Source organism: Alligator sinensis, unplaced genomic scaffold (genome assembly GCF_000455745.1).
Source record: "Alligator sinensis unplaced genomic scaffold, ASM45574v1 scaffold308_2, whole genome shotgun sequence".
Classification (NCBI taxonomy): Eukaryota; Metazoa; Chordata; order Crocodylia; family Alligatoridae; genus Alligator; species Alligator sinensis.
In genome coordinates, this window is record NW_005842082.1 from 1,251,725 (window position 1) to 1,269,497 (window position 17,773).

Below are 17,773 nucleotides of genomic sequence, written 5' to 3' on the forward strand. Positions count from 1 at the left end.
CCCCCAGCAGCAGGGGGCAGCAGGGCCCAGGCTGGTGTTGACACCTGGCCATGTTGTGGGGGGGTGGGGAGGGGGCAGTGACCCTGATGGCAACTGCTACTGTCAGCGTGTGTGTGTGTGTGTGTGTGGGGAGGGGTTTACTTGCCAGGATGCTGGTGGAGGCGGGGCAACAATCAGGGGAGTTAAGGGGGGGATGGGGCCAGGTGGGACAGGGATTGGGGGGACTCAGGGGACAGGCAGGGGATAGGGCTGGGTGGGACAGGGATTAGGGGGCTCTGCGGTGCAGGCGGGGGTCCACCCCATAGTCGCCTCCCCCATCCAGCTCCCCCACCCCTTACTTACTGGGAGTAGAGCCTGGGTCCAGCTCCCTGCGGCTGGATGGCAGACAGCGTGCTTCAGAACCAGGGTGAGGGCCAAACATAGAGACGCTCTGGCTGCTACCAAAGCGTCTCTGTGGAGGACCCAGCCTCTGGCTGCCTCAGGGCACAGTCCTGGACCGTGCCCTGTCCCACTTTTTTTCTCTGAAGGTTTTTTTGACCCCTGGATATCCAGGGGTCTAATTTTGCCCCCGTGCTGCAAATTCATAGCATGGGGAACATTTTCACGTTCCTGCAGATGCCTCTTGCAGCATCTCAAAGGAGTTTGAGACGTTGCAAGAGGCACATGTGGGCTCGTCTGGACGTGCCCTTTGTGTGCTTCATACACTTTACTGAATTTATAATTGCAGCACTCTTATTAAAACAGTAACCTCCATTTTATAGATGAAGAAAGTGACTTGCTCAAGGGGATAATTCAGAGTCTGTTGCAGAGTCCAGAGTTGCATTCAGTTCTCATGAATTTTGGTGCAGTGCATCCTTCTTTCCTTTTCCAATTGAAAGATGCAGTGTTGCTGGGTAAAAATTGTACTTCTGTAACCTGATGTTTGTTAGAATATCATAATGACACCGATCCTTATTTTGTGATTGGCAGGATCTATGAATAATTTCTCTTAATAATTCATAAGTCTTTAATAATAAGACATGCAAGGTGACTCTCCCTTTCACAATAGTTTAATTAATGCAGGAAGCAGTGATTCATGGGCTTAAGATGTGTCAGAATGTATCACTGCTGATTTAAACAAACTAAGCATCCAAGAAACCATGTGAAAAGAGATTTGCTATGACAATCCTGATTGTCTAATGTCAGTGCAACAGGAGAAGAATCCTATAATGGTTTTGGTGCTTGATACCAGTGATCTGTGGAGAATAAAAGTACACAGGCACAAATAGAACTTTCTATCCCTGTAAGTTCTTGAAGGGTCATGCCGACTGAGATGTTATATTGCCTGTTGACTTTCCTTTGTCTTTTTATTAAAATTGAAATATGCTAAATAAGGGTTAGCATTCTCTCTCCTCATCCTCTGTCTGCATGACTAAGGACATAGCTTCCTTAAGGATTTCAGAAGTCCTGGGCACAGTGTTGACTGGAGTGGGGATCTCAACATATATAATCATAAGACAATCATCATGACCACTGTGCTTGAGTGTGCCATCCCATGTTTGAATGTGGGTGCATTTGTATGCTTGTGTTTTGGTTCTCTCTCCATTTTGCACCATGAGTAGGGGTAGATGTTGCATGTGCCTTGTTTCAACAGCGATTGTTGGTTTTTGGGGCTCCATACCTTAAGATGCCACTGATTTAGGGCACAACATACAATATGCTTACAATAGAATCAGTCAGCTTATAGAATAAGTTATGGTGGTGGACAAGTGCACATCCTCTTTCTTACTCAATTTCATCCTGGCATAGCTCTGCTCAGTATAAATTGGTTCCTCCACCACACAGAGTTTAGGTACTATAACATTGTCTACTGTACTGCCTAGCTTTGGAGAACTGGTTTTGTGTCTGCTTTTTTACAATGGAGTAAATTTAATGCTGATAAATTACTTCACATTAATCATGTCATGTGTCCCCATACTTTGTTATTGGTTCATCCATATTACCATTTTGGAGATATACAGTAAGCCTTGCTAGGTCTGTAAGACTGAGTTTCTGACTAATTAGTGAAAGTCATAATTACTTATGTATTTGGAAGATGTGAAATGTGGATGAAAAGCTGTCTGCTAAAACATAGCATTAATGTAGAGATATTAATTCTAATATTAGTAGAGAGATAGGTATTGGAAATGAAACTATGGGGCTGGAGAGATGGGAGGGGGGGGGTGAGTCTTCTGGCACCATAGTATGCAGGTTAGGTACTTTGTGACTATTTACCACATTCAATAGCTGCCAAGAATGAAAAGTCTGGCAACAAATATAGAACTGTTACTAGTTAAAAAAAAAACTATCCATCTGACTTGAGTGGCTGTAATTTGATTAGTAAAGATTTACGAATTAGATTTCAGAAATACACGCAATGGAAAAGACCAGTCAGCAGATATCTGAGCAACTGGTCATACCTTGTCAGTTGGCATCATTGTTTCTATACTAAAGCTGTGCTTCCTTGTCTTAGATTGTTTGTTCCTCATAGTAACCAAATACTGTAAATAAGAAACACTTTTTGTAAGAAAAAGATACAGACTGTTTCATAGCTTGCATATACAGTTGATACACAAAGTACTTAATTCCCCAAACAGTCAGAAATATAGTGTATATTAGTGTTTTAAAAGAAAATAAATATGCCAAGAGACTCATATCTGACAAGGAAATAAATGTCTGAATGAATTTAAATTATCTCCAGTGGAGGTTAGGAAATGGAATATGCTGAATAGCCAAGTAGCTAATTCACTGATTAGAGTGGGGTTAGGGCTTGCATCTGCTTCCAGTGACTCAAAGGCAAGCCAGTATTAATAGGAACAGGATACAGCTTGTGGAAGGGTCTGAGAATTTAAGACCATGAACAATCATGGCAAAATGTTCATACTTGGAAGCACAGGACCACACATCTAAATCCATGTTTATGTACCTGATTTCAGGCACCCTGTTAGAAAAGTATGGTTTAAAGTCACCTGCCTGTAGAAGCAATTGTTTCATTTCAAGTTCTGGGTTTTGATCACAAGACCAAACATATTGGGGTCTTCTTAAAACTAGCATGTATTAAAGGCAGACTCCTGGTTGCCCAGAGGATAGTATATTACATATAGGGGGTGTTCCTTGATGATAGCCATATTGCCCAAAAAGTGTGTCTAAGTCAAGTGAAAGCACACTTTTGTGCTCTTGGCAAGAATATCACCCCTTGTGCTCTTAGTATAAGAAAACTGTACAGCTGAGTGGTTCTACGACTTTTTAGGACATGTGAGGCAACGCCTACAAAAAAAGCCAGTATAGGGCATCTATTTTTTTCACAATATTTGCATGTATAGTGGTAGGCAAAACTGCTGATCTTTATGAAATAAATAGTTCAGCTATATCTGCAATATGATACAGTTCTTGTTCCATGCCCATCTAGCTTTTTCTTTGTCATCTTTTGTTGTCTAAGAACCCAATACTGTGCCCCTGAAGTCAAAGGGAATTGTATCATTGACTTGAATGAAAGTGACTCAGTCTATAATTCACTGGGAATAGTAAACTAAACAAGATTATTCTCATCAGTAGTAAAGATGCTAAAACTATGAAAAAAACTGTTTGCTCCAGCATACAAATATTTTTGGCAGTCCAGACAAAGACATTTATTTGATTTGAAATGAAACAGCAAGTCTCTGGGCCAGGAAAATAAGGTTGCTATACATAACATACATCACTTCTATGATGGACAACATGGGAAACGCTTCCTTTTCAAAGATTCTATACTTTTCCAAAGCACTAGGCTCAATCCTGCTCACAGCAGTCAGTGGTAAAATCTTCCAATGATTTCAGTGGGAGTAGGATGCAACCAAATATATCTGAATTAACTGTGCAATTTACAGAGAAGGAATAATCCTTTCTAAATCTTGCAGTAGTTATATTGTATCCTGAGAGCACTCAGATATCACAATTATGAGCTTGGGAAATTCACCTAGAGAGATTAGACAAAGTTCCATAAAATTGTTTTTATTCTAGAAAGTTTAATATTCCAAAGGATATTAGTAGCAAAAGGACTGAGCCACCCCAAAACCATATATTGTTTTAGTCTCCAGATCTTTTATGTTGATATACAGTCAACTAGAAACTAAAAAAGCTGTATTGCTTGGATAAATGATACCCACTTATGATCTGTCTACCATAAAGGAAAAAATTAAGTTTAGAATATTATATATAACTGGCCACTCCAGTCACACCATTGTGGTTCAGCTATTTGCTAACATGTGTGGGTCCTAAACTATGTCTGCCAATGCACATTGCTTTGAAGAAATTCCATGAATTACTAATCAGCTGTGATAAAAAAGAAAAATAATGAGCAAGATTTACATTAGTGTAATAAGTGTTTCAATGTACTCCCATTAGGAGTTCCTGTCATCTCCTGCCACCCAAAACCATCCAGGCGTTACTCTTTCTGATGGATTAAAATTAAGTGTGCATATTGTTCCCTGCTTCCATGCAGAGAATGCTCATTACCACTAATGATGGTTTAGGGTGTGGCTCATAGTAAGAATAATGTATATGGCCTATATTCTTCATGCTCTGTGGGGAGTCTGTCAAGAGTGTGATGATTCTGGGGAGTGTGTTTGGACACTGTCTCTCCAGGATGCCATTTAAAAGCCAAAAGGGAGAAGACTTTTGTTTCAGTAACACAGCCTGGAGCTCAGAAATAAACATTCACAGGTTGATGCAACTTATGACCCAAAACTACCTCTCTCCATCTGTATAGCAGGGCTGGAATTTCCAGGCAGCACTATAATCTGCATAATAATTAATCATAAAAAAACATGTCCCCCAAAGCCATTACTGCAAACTGCCTAGCAATGAGTTAGCATCTATCACCCCCTAGCAGATTTTACATGAGTTGCAAGGAGAGTTCCTGCAAGTCCAACAATTTTTCCTATCTTTCTTTAAAATTTGAAATGAACAGCACTTATTCTGTGAATTCTTCTGATTTTCCTGGGTCCTAATGAGCATAGATCCAGGGAAAAAAAACAAACCCACAGGCTGTTTTCACAGAGTGAGATCCCAGTTCTTAGATCCAATGCTTAGTCTTCCAAGTGGCAGTCTACAGCACTAGTTCTAGGCCACTGGACTGCATCAGCAGATTTTTATTTTTTTTTTTATACTCCAAATATGCTTAGCCATAGATATAACATTATCAAAAACAAAGTTCAGTTCTAAAGCAAGCAGATTCTTCAATAGCTCCATAGACTTAGGGTACAACCAGGACTGCTCTGCACTTGAATAAACAGCTCTTCTACCACCAATTTAAAATAAAGATAGGCAATAAGATTTTTTGCCCTTTGAACTGAACTTTTGTGTTCAACTCATTCAGATTATTGTCAACAGAATGGATAATTTTTTTTGTATTCTACTAGCACCTTGAGACCTCTTAAAATGAAGGGGTTATAATCATGAGCAGATCTAGCATTCTGAAAAGGAAGGTGTAGATGGTGGGGCACATCATCACATATAACATGACACATTTTTCTCTGGTTAAAGAGAACATAGAATATGCTTTACTAATATGCTAGGGGGCTAGCACTTTAGTATTCAGTTTAAAGTCAAAGCAAAAACAAATATAACTTTATTGGAATGTGCACTAATTTGCTAGATTATATATTAAGCTAAAAACACACAAGAAACTAGACAAAAATAGGCAAAAGATATTGTGTGTCTAGTCCTGTCATCATTATAGTCAAATTCATAAAATAAAATATAGCCTTCTTGAGCATTTTGACAGTTTCAAATATTTCACTGTCCGTCATTTCTACATCTGAGTTATTATAGCTGCATCTGAGTTAAGAGTTTTAGCTGGAGCTAAAAACAGTCTGCAGGGCTGTGAAATCGAAGACATTACCAGGAATGGCTAAGGGACAGCAGACTTACAGAAGAAAAGACAGTTGGGACAGTGGAACATCAGGGCCTTTAAATGGAGAGAGGGTCGTTAACACCTATGGAATGCAGAGACATTAGCAGGAACCAGGTAGACTACAATGAGCCATGAAATCGGTTGACTCCTTCAGTACAGCCTCAATAGAAATATGACTACATCTCCCAGGTTTTAAAGTTTGGGTGGAGCAGGAATCAAAAGTGGGTGCAACTGTACCACTGCATGCCCCCTGAATCCGCCCCTGCTCTAAGAACATGTAATAAGAGATAGTTGCTGTTCCACATGTTTTACATTTTAAATAGAACTGGCAAACAGTTGGAAAGGGACACAGGCACAGAGAGGTCTGTGGATCAGTAGCTGAACAGGAGCCCAAGACTTGTGAATCCAAGTCTAGTGTCTTATCTATTAGATCTCACTACCTTTCCAATAATTTTATTCTGAACATATTAAAATTTACTAGCAAATACTGCACAACAAAAAATAATTAAAAGGAAGCCGTCTTGGGTAAAGATGGGTTTCTTTTTCATTTAAATAGAATAAAGAACACTATCTTGGTGAACAAAGACAATAAAACTAATAGAAAAAATAGCTAGGTAAAGTTCAAATTTAAAATATCACACCTATATAAGTTTGCTTAGAGGTCTGTGGTGAATTATTATGGTGCAGGGAGATTACGCTTAAAGGCAAATTATTTAGTACTCTCACATGTCCTTAAAACATCCAGGTACCTGGCAACACATTTTTGGTTTTGTATGTGTTAACATCCTCACTTTGCTGTCATGAGGAAATGTATTTGGGACACTAGATGTCACTATACCAAAGAGAAAAATTCGCTTGCAGGGTTGCCTTAATTGGAGACAATATTTAAGACCAATGATTTTTAAAGTAATTAGTAATTTGGGGTGCTTCACTTTTTGGATACCACATTGCAACTTTTTAAAGGGGTCTTGTTTTCAGAACTTTTTGGAAGTCAGGCATTTTTAAAATGTCTTAGATCAGAGGTCTCAAACATTACAGGCTGTGGGTGGGATCCAGCCTGTGGAGACAGACCTGGCCTATATGATCCAACCCATGGATCTCTGGACTGACCCCATGTGCTGCATGGGGCGCACACGAGCCCCGGCTCTGCACATTGGCTCTGGGGCCTGTCTGGATTGGGCTGTGCCAGAGGCAGATGCCACATGCAATGCATGCCCTATGCCAGCCCCTTGTGCCCTGTGCAGCACGTGCTGGCCTTGGGGCTGGGTCTGCATGTTGTGCACAGATGGGACTGGGGGTTGCACGCAGCACAGGGTGCACACTACATGCGGTGCACCTTCCTGACAGGTCCTACATGCTGCATCTGGCACAGCCCAATTGGACTGCTCTAGCGTGCAGGGCTAGAGCCAGCAGTGCAAGCAGCTCTGGGTCTAGCCCACACATCACATGCATCATGAGCTCTGGAGTGGGGCTGGCATATGCTGCATACAGTACCCGAGCTGGACCTGTTGCCATCAGGCATTCCCCATGGCACAGGGGGACAGTTCCAATCCAGCCCTCAGAGCAGCCCAATGACCCTCATGTGGCCTGCAGGGCTAGATGAGTTTGAAATCGCTGTGTTGTATTAAGCACTCAGAAACAGAAGCACCTGAACACTAGTTCATGTAGAAAAAACACACATCCAAACAATTATTTTCATATTGTATCTTATATTGTTTTATAGCCTGAAAAGTTTTTATTCTATCTGTCTAGAGCAATGCAGGTGCATTTGCCCAGTAACTTGTGACATCCCTGTACATAGGTAGATTCATGTTTGTCAAGAGGGCAAAATATTGGTACAAAGGTCAAGCATGGAGATCTGAGATGGGATTTGTGCACCTAATTTGTAATCTTTTTATCAGGAAAACATTTAGGATCCCATTTGCTAAGTTGGTGCGTCCATACATGCAAGTACAATATTGCATATGTTTAAACATAGTCATGTAAATGTTTAACATACAAGTCACAACTATAAGTATATTTTAGTCCATTGCTGTGGATTAAACATTAAAAATATAAGTGTATTTTAGTCTATTGCACCCTTTCAGTTAACAATCAGTATGAATTTAAACAAAGGATTATACTTGAGTATGTCAGCTTCAGGTCACACTTTCCTCAGGAGCCTTCAAGAAGAGCGAGAAAGGGACCTAGAAAGTAAAAAAATAATTAATTAATAATAAGAGTCTGGTGGAACAATGAAGGAAGGAAGGTTATGGCAGGTGTGCCACTATTAGCTCTTCCTGTATGCTGCTCATCTCCTTCCCTGCCTGATCAGCTGCTCTGCTTTCTGCTCCATGTCCTGTCTGTCACTGTGCTGCCTGTCCACACCACACAGAGAGGCTGGCTATGCCACGTGTGGCATGCATGCCACAGGATGGTCACCCCTGCATTAACAGCAATCTCACCTTGAAATGGCAAAGGCAATGGATGATGATTACATGTTCCATGTGAATGAGAAAAGATCACAATTGTCTTTCTGGATAAAAACTAGGGCTGTGCAGAATGGGCCGTATTCAATTCAGATTCGGGGACAGTGATTCAAGTCATTGGATTCAGATCACTGTCCCCAGTTTGATTCAGCCAAATCTAAAGATTCAATGCTGATTTGGAGAATCAGCAATTCAGCCATAGATACAGCTTTAAAATGTTTTTTCTACATACCTCGAGGTACCAGGCATGCCTCATTAATGCTGCGATGCAGAGGCAGATGGAGTGTCCCACAGGAGGGCAGGAGGCTCCCCCCCGTGTTCGGTGGCAAACCTGGAAGTGGACCTGAAGTAATTCTGGTCTACTTCCGGGTCCACCAAGGAGTGCACTGGGGGGTCCTCTCACACCTCCCCAGCTCAGCGATCAGCCATGGGAGGACCCCAGGTGCCCTCCCAGACCCAGGAGGCACCATTTGCCAAGCTGGGCTGTGGCAGGGTCCCCCATATACTCCCCAGTGGACCGGAAGTGCTTCTGGTTCACTTTCAGGTCTGCTGCTGGGTGTCCTGGAGAGCCCCCTGCGCTTATGAGGGATATTCCATCCACCCCATCATCACAGCATTAATGAGCTGCTTGATAAAACATTTAAAGCTGCGTCTATGTCCGAATCTCTCCGAATTGATTCGGAGGGTTCTGATTCGACTTGGAGAGATTAAAGGGTCTCCTAATTTGATTTGGATTCAGAGATTCAGCCACCGAATTGGGCCGATTTGGATCAGGGACTGAAGCTTTACACAGCCCTAATAAATGCCTTTCGTATAGGAGCATGTAGATAATCTGCCAGCACAAACAGATATAAATACATAAGTGTATTCAGCAGCATACAAAGTATACAATATTTAGCTACTGTTTCAAAGATGCTACAGCTTAAGGACTTTGGGCTTGTATTTAATATTTTGTGTGCGTGTGCGTTCTTGTGCTCACACACACACATACTAACTCAGGTGCTATTTTTTTTTTCTTAGGGTCAGGCTTTAAAATATACAGTATGCTAAATCAAGCATTGTCACACCTGTGTACACATACCCCTGGGGGTAGTTGGGAAGGCCACACAGGTGGGAGGAGACAGAGCAAGCAAGGTCATCACAGTAGAGGGGGTGGGGGGGGAAGTTTGCATGCAGCAGCAGTCACCACCCCATGCTGCTGCTGCTCCACATCTGGCCACACTGCCCCCACCCCTTCTGCATCTGGCTGCCAGGGGTACACTTACTAAAAAAGGTTGAAACCCCCTGTGCTGCATGAACAGGAATGACAAGGTCTAGCCCAAAGCTAGGCAGATATATAATATTTTTTTATTTGGAAGATTATCACAAAATTTCTCAAATTTATCTTTTCTTGGAAAAAAAAAAATGAAGTGGTCGTTTTCTGCATGAGCAGAGAGATTTGTATTTACAGTTGCCTGGTATAGAAAGCACTACAGACAAATTCTGTAAATGTGGTCCTTGGCTTATTTGTTTCCTTCACAACTTGTTTTATGATATCATCTGTGATCTACAGGGAAAGTGCCTCAGAAAAGCCAAATCAACTTTATGCAACTGGCTGTTCAGGTTCATTTCACATTTTTTTTTAAATACATGTACTGTGTATAACAGCACAGCACTGCTGACCTTTTACTGTGGACAGTCATAGGAGTGTTTTCTCAGAATTTGTTAAATTATTCCTTGTTTTTTGGACCATGTCCAGATAACATAAAAGTCAGCAGGAGTTTTGTCATTGAATTTAATGAGTCCTAAAATTGGCAGCTCAGTGTGTGTGTGTGTGTGTGTGGTTATTTCCTCATGTATTGCTTTGTACTATTTGAAATATTTTAGTAATGGTATGTTATATTTTACTTATGCTGAGGGAGTACTTTACCTATCCTATTGGACAGTGATCACCAAAGTATAGTATGCCCAATTCGGGCCCCTCCCATGCCAGCCACACACACAGATGTTTTCATTGCTAGCTTTGTCAACTTTCTACACCTGGGATATTTATACATGTGCTCCAGGAGGTGGGGGGTGGGGGGCAGAGGGGAGGGTACTTGAATTAGAGCAGTTCTAATTAAAAGCTCCCAGAAAATCTCATGCATCAGCATCCCCATACTGAAAAAAGGGGGTGGGGGCACTTTAACTAAAACTCATCAAATGAGTGTTAGTTAAAGCACCCCTGCTGCCATTTTTTCAGCATGGGGATGCTGATACACATGGTGCTGGAGTGCAATAATTACTACACTCTAGCAGACTTGATTAAATTGGAGTCTGCTCCGATACGGAGTCTGCTCTGCTGTGATACTTACAAATACAGGATGTCAGAGCAGCCTCAATGCATGTGTATAGGTGCCCTTGGTTATTCCCTATGAGAAGCATATCTTCAGCCACTCTAGAAGACTAGTTTTGCAGTTCTATGTTTAAAAACTGGCATAAGGAAAAAGTTAATCTTTCAGAGCAAGACGGTTCCATGGGCTAAAAATCTTCTCTCCACATCCCAATAAATTGTTATGATCTCAAACTATTCCTATGGCAACAGCAGCACAGTATTTCTATATTTAAAACTGCATCCCATCTGATGCTTGTCAATGCATTTTGCTCCTATTAGGCATTTAAAAATGAAAAATAACAAGATTAAAACGCAAGATATTCCTTTTCAAATGAACTAGATATTTATACTCAGATCTCTGGTGAAGAAAGACAAAAAGTACTGTTCACAATTTAGTACATGAAGATCTTATCTTTAGTATGTTTCATGAATGGAATGGCTTCTATAGCAACGGTTCAACTACCAGGTGCACTGTTCCTTCATTTTGTGGTATGCCCAGAGGTATTCACATCAGATATCCAGTTGTCCTCAGATATAGCGATGTCACTGTGTTTGGGCCTTGAACTAAGAAGTAAACAAATTTTCACGACCTAAAAGATGATACAACAGCATAAATGAAAACAGGCAAGTGCCATTTACAAACAACTTTTTGTTGTAATACTAGTAATACCATAAATAAATAAAATAAGTATTTCAGTTCATTTAAACCTAATAGTGTCTCTTTAAATATTCAAGTGAAGACTTCACACTTTTTAAAAATCTGATCTTTGCAACTGCTGTTACAACTGTTATGCAACTGAAGTAATAATTTCCTAAAAGAATGCACTGTATGAAGTTATTCCTTTATCAAACACTGAAAGAACTTATATTTTTCAGGATCATTCACTTTGAATTTCTAGTGCATGTTATCACCACTTTCGCCCTGTATAGTACTGTTCAGGTTGTTGAGACTGAGGAGCTAGGTAGGACATAAATTGCATAGTTTTACAATCTAAGTTTGATTTATGATCAGGCACAAAGAGCTAGGAGATAAGAACTTAGAACATGATCAATAGCATTGGACTTCATACTGCTATATCGTGTGCATAACAAAGTGTACATTGAGGAAATATACTGTGTTTAGAAAAGACTGATATTGAAAATGAGCAAAATATATTTGCTCCTTTTAAAAAGAAGGTTGTTGGATGAAGATAGGAACACCAGAATTTAATTATATAATTATAGGAAAATAGGGCTGGAAAGGACCTCAGGAGGTCATCTAGATTTCATAGATGTTAGGTCTGGAAGGGACCTCGAAGATCATCAAGTCCAGCCCCCTGCTCCAGGGACAGGAAGTCAGCTAGGGTCAAAGGATCCCAGCAAGATAAGCATCCAAGCATTTCTTGAATGAGTCCAGAGTAGGTGCCTGCACCACTTCTGGAGGGAGTCTATTCCAGGTTTTGGGGGCTTGGACCGTAAAGACATTTTTTCTTATGTCCAGCCTAAAATGTAGTTTATGACCATTGGTCTTTGTTTTCCCTTGGGGCACTCTGGTGAACAGATTGTCTATCAGTCTCCCAGATCCTGATATACACCCCTTACATACTTATAAGCAGCCACCAGGTCCCCACTAAGCCTGCACTTTTCCAGACTGAAGAGTCCCATGGCTCTCATACTCTCTTCATAAGGCCTATTCTTTTGCCCTCTGATCATGCGCGTGGCTCTCCTCTGGACTCTGTCAAACTTCTTGACATCCTTCTTGAATTGCGGAGCCCAGAATTGGATGCAGTACTCCAGCTGCGGCCTCACCAAGGCCGAGTACAGCAGGAGGATGACATCCTGAGATTTACTTGAGAAGCATCTATAGATGCAAGGTAGGGTTTTGTTTGCTTTACCAGATGCAACATCACACTGGTGACTCATGTTCATCTTGTGGTCAATTATGACCCCCAAGTCTCTTTCAGCAGTGTTGCTAGCAAGCATAGCACTGCCAAGCCTATAAGTATGCTGTGGGTTCTCCCCCTCCTCAAGGTGGAGTACCTTACATTTATCGGTATTGAATGTCATCAGGTTTGTGCCCGCCCGCTTACTAAGTTTATCCAAGTCAGCCTGGATCACTAGCCTGTCCTCAGGTGTGGATGCTATGCCCCAGAGTTTAGCATCATTGGCAAACTTAGTCAGTGCACTTCTGACACCAGTGTCCACATCGTTGATAAAGATGTTAAAGACAACTGGCCCAAGGACAGAGCCTTGAGGGACGCCACTGGTTATGGAGTGCCATAATGATTCACTGCCATTGACCACTACTTTCTGGGTCCAATCTCGGAGCCAATTTCCCAGCTATCAGACTGTGGTATAGCCGAGGCCACACAGTTGGCCAGTTTTCCCCTTGAGGAAGTCATGGGACACCAGATCAAAGGATTTTTTTTTTTTTTTAAGTCCAGATATAGGATGTCAATCTCTTCTCCCTTGTTCAGGCATCACCTGGGCATAGAAGATGAGATTGGTCAGTCAAGACCTACCTGCAACCAACTCATGCTGGCTATCCCTCAGGATGTTGCCTCAGCTAGCTTATCCAGAAGGGTCTCCTTGATAAATTCTCTCAAGAATCTTACCAGGGATTGAGGTCAAGCTGACTGGCCCGTAATTTCTGGGATCTACTTTCTGCCCTTTCTTAAAGATGGGTACCACATTGGCCTTCTTCCAGTCTTCAGGTACTTCACCTGAGTGCCATGAGTTTTTGAATATTTTTGCCAATGATTGGTCTATGACATCTGCCAGCTCCTTGAGTACCCTACGGTGTAATCTAGTCAAAGTCCTGTGGAAAGCAGGACCATCCTAATCTAAACCACCCCAACCATTGTCTGACCTGCAATAAAAAACTTCTAGTGATGGATAGCCCACCACCTCTCTAGGTAATCTGCTCCTCTACTTATCCAGCCTTAGAATTAGAAAGTTCTTTGTAATATCAAACCCATATTTCCCTTGTTGCAGTTTAAGACTGCCAAATCTTCTCCTGTAGACACAGATCACCACCCTCCTTATAAAACTTTTTTTTTTATTTGAAGATTGTTATTAAAAAAAGAAAAAAAAAAAAAAATCCCTCCATAGTTATTTATTGTCCGCACTAAACAGTTCCTGTACTTCCAATTTTTCCTTGTGTGCGATGTTTTCTAGACCTCTTTTCTTTTTTGATGGAAGAGTAGAGATGGAAGGGTGAAACTGGCAAGGAAAATACTAGTGTAACCCCAGGGTTTCATCTGCCCACTGTGCAAAGGTCATGCTCCAAAGGGTTTCCCTAATGAACAGAACTGCAAAGGAAAAAAATTGGTTCTTATTCTAAATTCTTCTTTATTTAGGTAAGAACACAGATGGAAGGCCTTTGAGGCTGGGCAATATCAAGTATATCAAATGTCAGACATTTGTATTAGCATTTGCCAAAATAGTAGGTAGGCAAAATAGCAATGTTGGATTGTGGAAAAATTGTTACTTATGCAGGCTAGCTGCACCCTTGTAACACTAATATATTAATTAAGTTAAAATATATATTTTCCTCAAATTAGCTACTAAATGGAATTCCACAAACTTTCAGAGTTTAAACTGAATGAGGCCTAAAGAAAAATTGCTCTCTCAGAGTTATCCTCTATGACTCCTTCCTAGTCACAGTTTGCTTTTCAAAAGAAAAAAAAAAATTATAGGGTATGGAGGGACAGAAACAAAAGAAAAAAGTTTTCCTTTGCTTGGTGAACATAAACATGAACATGAGCAATACAAAAAAAAAAAAAATATGAGCATCACTGTTTCTCATGCAGTGGTTCCTCTCTCACTATTTCCCATCCTTCTTCCTAAGAATGCTTTTGTATTACTCAGAGTAGCTATATAGAGAAATCCAGACTAGTACTTTGAATAGATTTTCTGCCCTTGTGTGAAACTCACCCTTAGAGAACACGAGGTGTGTTTTTACACCACCTGACTGAAAAGGAAGAATTGGCCTGTTATCTCTGTAAATGTCACTGGATTCTTTTCTCTAATAATTTCTGTTTGCAGGTAAGGAATTATTTGAATTGTTTCTGTTCTTTCACATTGAATAGCAGATCCATATAATAGAGGAATCCAATCCAAAATATCGTGGAGCACAAGTTTAATATATAGCACTGGGACCGGCCAATTATATTCTGCATACATACTGCATTCCCTATTTTTGGCTTGGAGAATAGGTAACCATGGTGACTGCAATAGCTACATTTCTACATGCAAAGATTACAGTGGAAATTCTGAGAATGCCAATGCTCACTGCTGCCCCTTCATACTGACATGTTGTTAGAGGCCACACTTATGCTATGGTATGGATGAAGATCTATAAATCCCTCTCACTTTAAACTACAACCATTCTGTCCTGCAGTATATGCCCTATATCCTAGTACCAGCATATCAATTCTATTGGCATATTGGAAAAAAGATGGCAAATAGGTGTAAATAATCTGGGTCAAATTTAAATCTGAAGTAAAATCTTCAAAAGCACATGAGTGACTAATGACCTAAGTCCATTATCTAGTGTAATTTAGGCACTTTGAAGTCTAGATTTAGAGTGTATCTGAAACTTTTGCCACAGGGCACAAAAAACATTGACCCAGTACAATTTGTCTGTAGCTGTGGTAGTTACTGGGTGCATCTACACATGTATTTTAATGCATATTAGTTTATTTTAACGCACATTAAAGTGTCACTAAAAAAAATTATATTTAGTTAATGCATATATCATGATGTGGGGTCCCCAGGGATGGCCGTGATGAACCCAGGGTTCTGTGACTGCCTGCTCTGCCTTGCGGGCACCTTCTAATCTCACCGGCCACATCTTGTTGGTTGAAATAATAAGTTGGGAAGCTGCCTACAAGTTTGTGGTCACAGTCTTGCTTAACCCCACTAGACCCTACTGATCTTGGATCCCTTGCTGGGTCTCACTCAAAATTAGTGCCTCCCAAGACACCCTAAACCTTATGGGCTAGATGTGTGGCTCCAAAATTCCCCCTTTACTGCACCCCATGCCTCGCAGGTGGTATTTAAACCTTGTCCCTTGCTACGGATCCTCAGTCTAGTTCGGCCTCCTGTCATCACTAGGCCCTGGGTCCTTGCAGTTGCGCCCTCTGGAGTTGGGGTTTCTACACCCCCTGTAGTGGCATCCTCTGGTGCTGGGCTCTCTGCAGTCTTGCTTCTGCGCCCTTACCAGTGCAGGGGCTCTACATGTTAGTGTGCCCTTATGAGGCTTCTTCCTCCCCAATTAGCCTCATCCTGGTCCACTAGTCCAAATAATAAAGTTAAAATGAGCCCCTCGGCTACAGTATAACCATAACAATAACAATGACACTGGAGGCCATACTCTCCCCCTTTAAGAAGGCAAGCTTCTCCCTGAGCAATGTACACCTCCTAGCCCAGGTACTGTAGGAGCTCCTAGAGCCCAATCTTACCAGCAGCAGAACAGGCAAACAAGCATCTCCAAGCAACTTTTCTGTAAGAGCTTCTTCCCCCTGGCTGTAGCCAGAGAACTAACTCCTGCCAGCCCCAACTCAGGGGCTTATATGTGCCCAGGGCCCTGTCTCCTTCCGGTCAGCTAACCTGGTGCAGGTGCTAGCTAATTCCCTCATTAGGCTGCTGCCAAGGCAACCTGCAGCTGTGGAGCTCTGCCTACTCTTAGGGCTCTCTAGCTAAGCTGCCTCTGCTTGTAAGGCAGCAGACACACATTAGTGCCCTGTGACAGCATATTAAAATAGCCTAATGCACATTAAGCATCACTAAAAAACCATGCTCTTTAGTTAATGAGCATTAAGACAGGATAATGTGCATTTTCCTAGTACCTCAGGGTGCCTGTACATGAGCACGAAGGCTACTCCAATGAACTGTAATTGCAGCACACCAGAGCAGACTCAATTGAGTCTGCTGAAGCATAGTAATTACTGCGCTCCAGAAGTCTCCCATGTCTCATGTATCAACATCCCTGCACTTCAAAATGGTGGCAGGGGTTCTTGAACTAAACCTTGTTCAATGAGCTTTAATTAAAGCACCCCACCTCCATTTTGAGCACAGGGATGCTGATAAACAAGACGCTGAGGTGCTTTAATTACAGTGGCTTTTGGAACCGCTTTAATTAAAGCATTGGCCCCCCTCCCCCGAGCATGTGTAAAAGTGTCCTCACAATGGAAGTACTAGATTTAATGTGAGTTAACTAAAGCACATTTATACATGTGTGGACACGCCCATGCTTATGCTCCAAACACTTTTAAAGCTAACAAAACTGAAGTCCTGTCCCAACGCTGCAATATGAGTTAGTAGGACCTGTCACTAGTTCATTCTTACTGATTTCTGGGATCTTCAAGTATTCTGCCTGGGACACCTGAAATCTCTTGTGTGCTTCCATTAATGTAATCAATTAAGCTGGCAAATCACAGCTACCCTTTGGGCTGGGAAAACTTATAATTATTTCACAAGAGTGCAATTCACATCTTTGAAGAAGGCCAATGCAAGGCCTAAGCAGCATTTGGCAGTAGCATAATTGGGGGTGCGGGAAGAGGTGACCAGGGCAGTAGCCTTGATCGTCACCTCTGGCGGGGAAGGGAGAACTACTGCCACAGCTGGCTGTGCCACTGCTGCTGTCAGCACAGCTGCTGCCAATGCCCTGTGTCCTGACACTGCCTAGAGCATAGAGCTGCCCTGTTATGCCTTTGAGTCCTACTTGTGCCTTTGAGTCCCACTAAATCCTAAATCAAATAGTACTGAGGTGCCAGGTGTACCTGGCACTAGGTGAGCTTTGCACTATGGATAAAGCCCAGTCTCTTAATCTTATGCCAAAAATGAATGTTCTCTGCTCTCTGAAGACTAGAATCTGGCCCTAACACAAATGATGCATCATTTTCCCGTACTTACCATTCCTATGGTAATTGTGGCTTTGCCCACATCAAATCTTGTTTACACAAGGTTTTTCAGGCAGTGGATGTGCATTCATTTCCTGAACCTTGTTGGATTGGGCTTTCAAAAATTTGGCCCATAAGATTATAATAATCAGGCCAC

General features: G+C 41.6%; 1 long non-coding RNA gene across 1 annotated transcript; it reads right to left on the minus strand.

The window, feature by feature from the left end:
• Positions 1-7,529: 7,529 nt before the first annotated feature.
• On the minus strand, positions 7,530-16,252 carry LOC102376946. The gene is made up of 3 exons (XR_323848.1): positions 16,177-16,252; positions 11,196-11,322; positions 7,530-8,097 (listed from the first exon to the last, which is right to left on the minus strand). It is a non-coding gene; the product is annotated as an uncharacterized LOC102376946 (long non-coding RNA).
• Between the last annotated feature and the right edge of the window lie 1,521 nt (positions 16,253-17,773).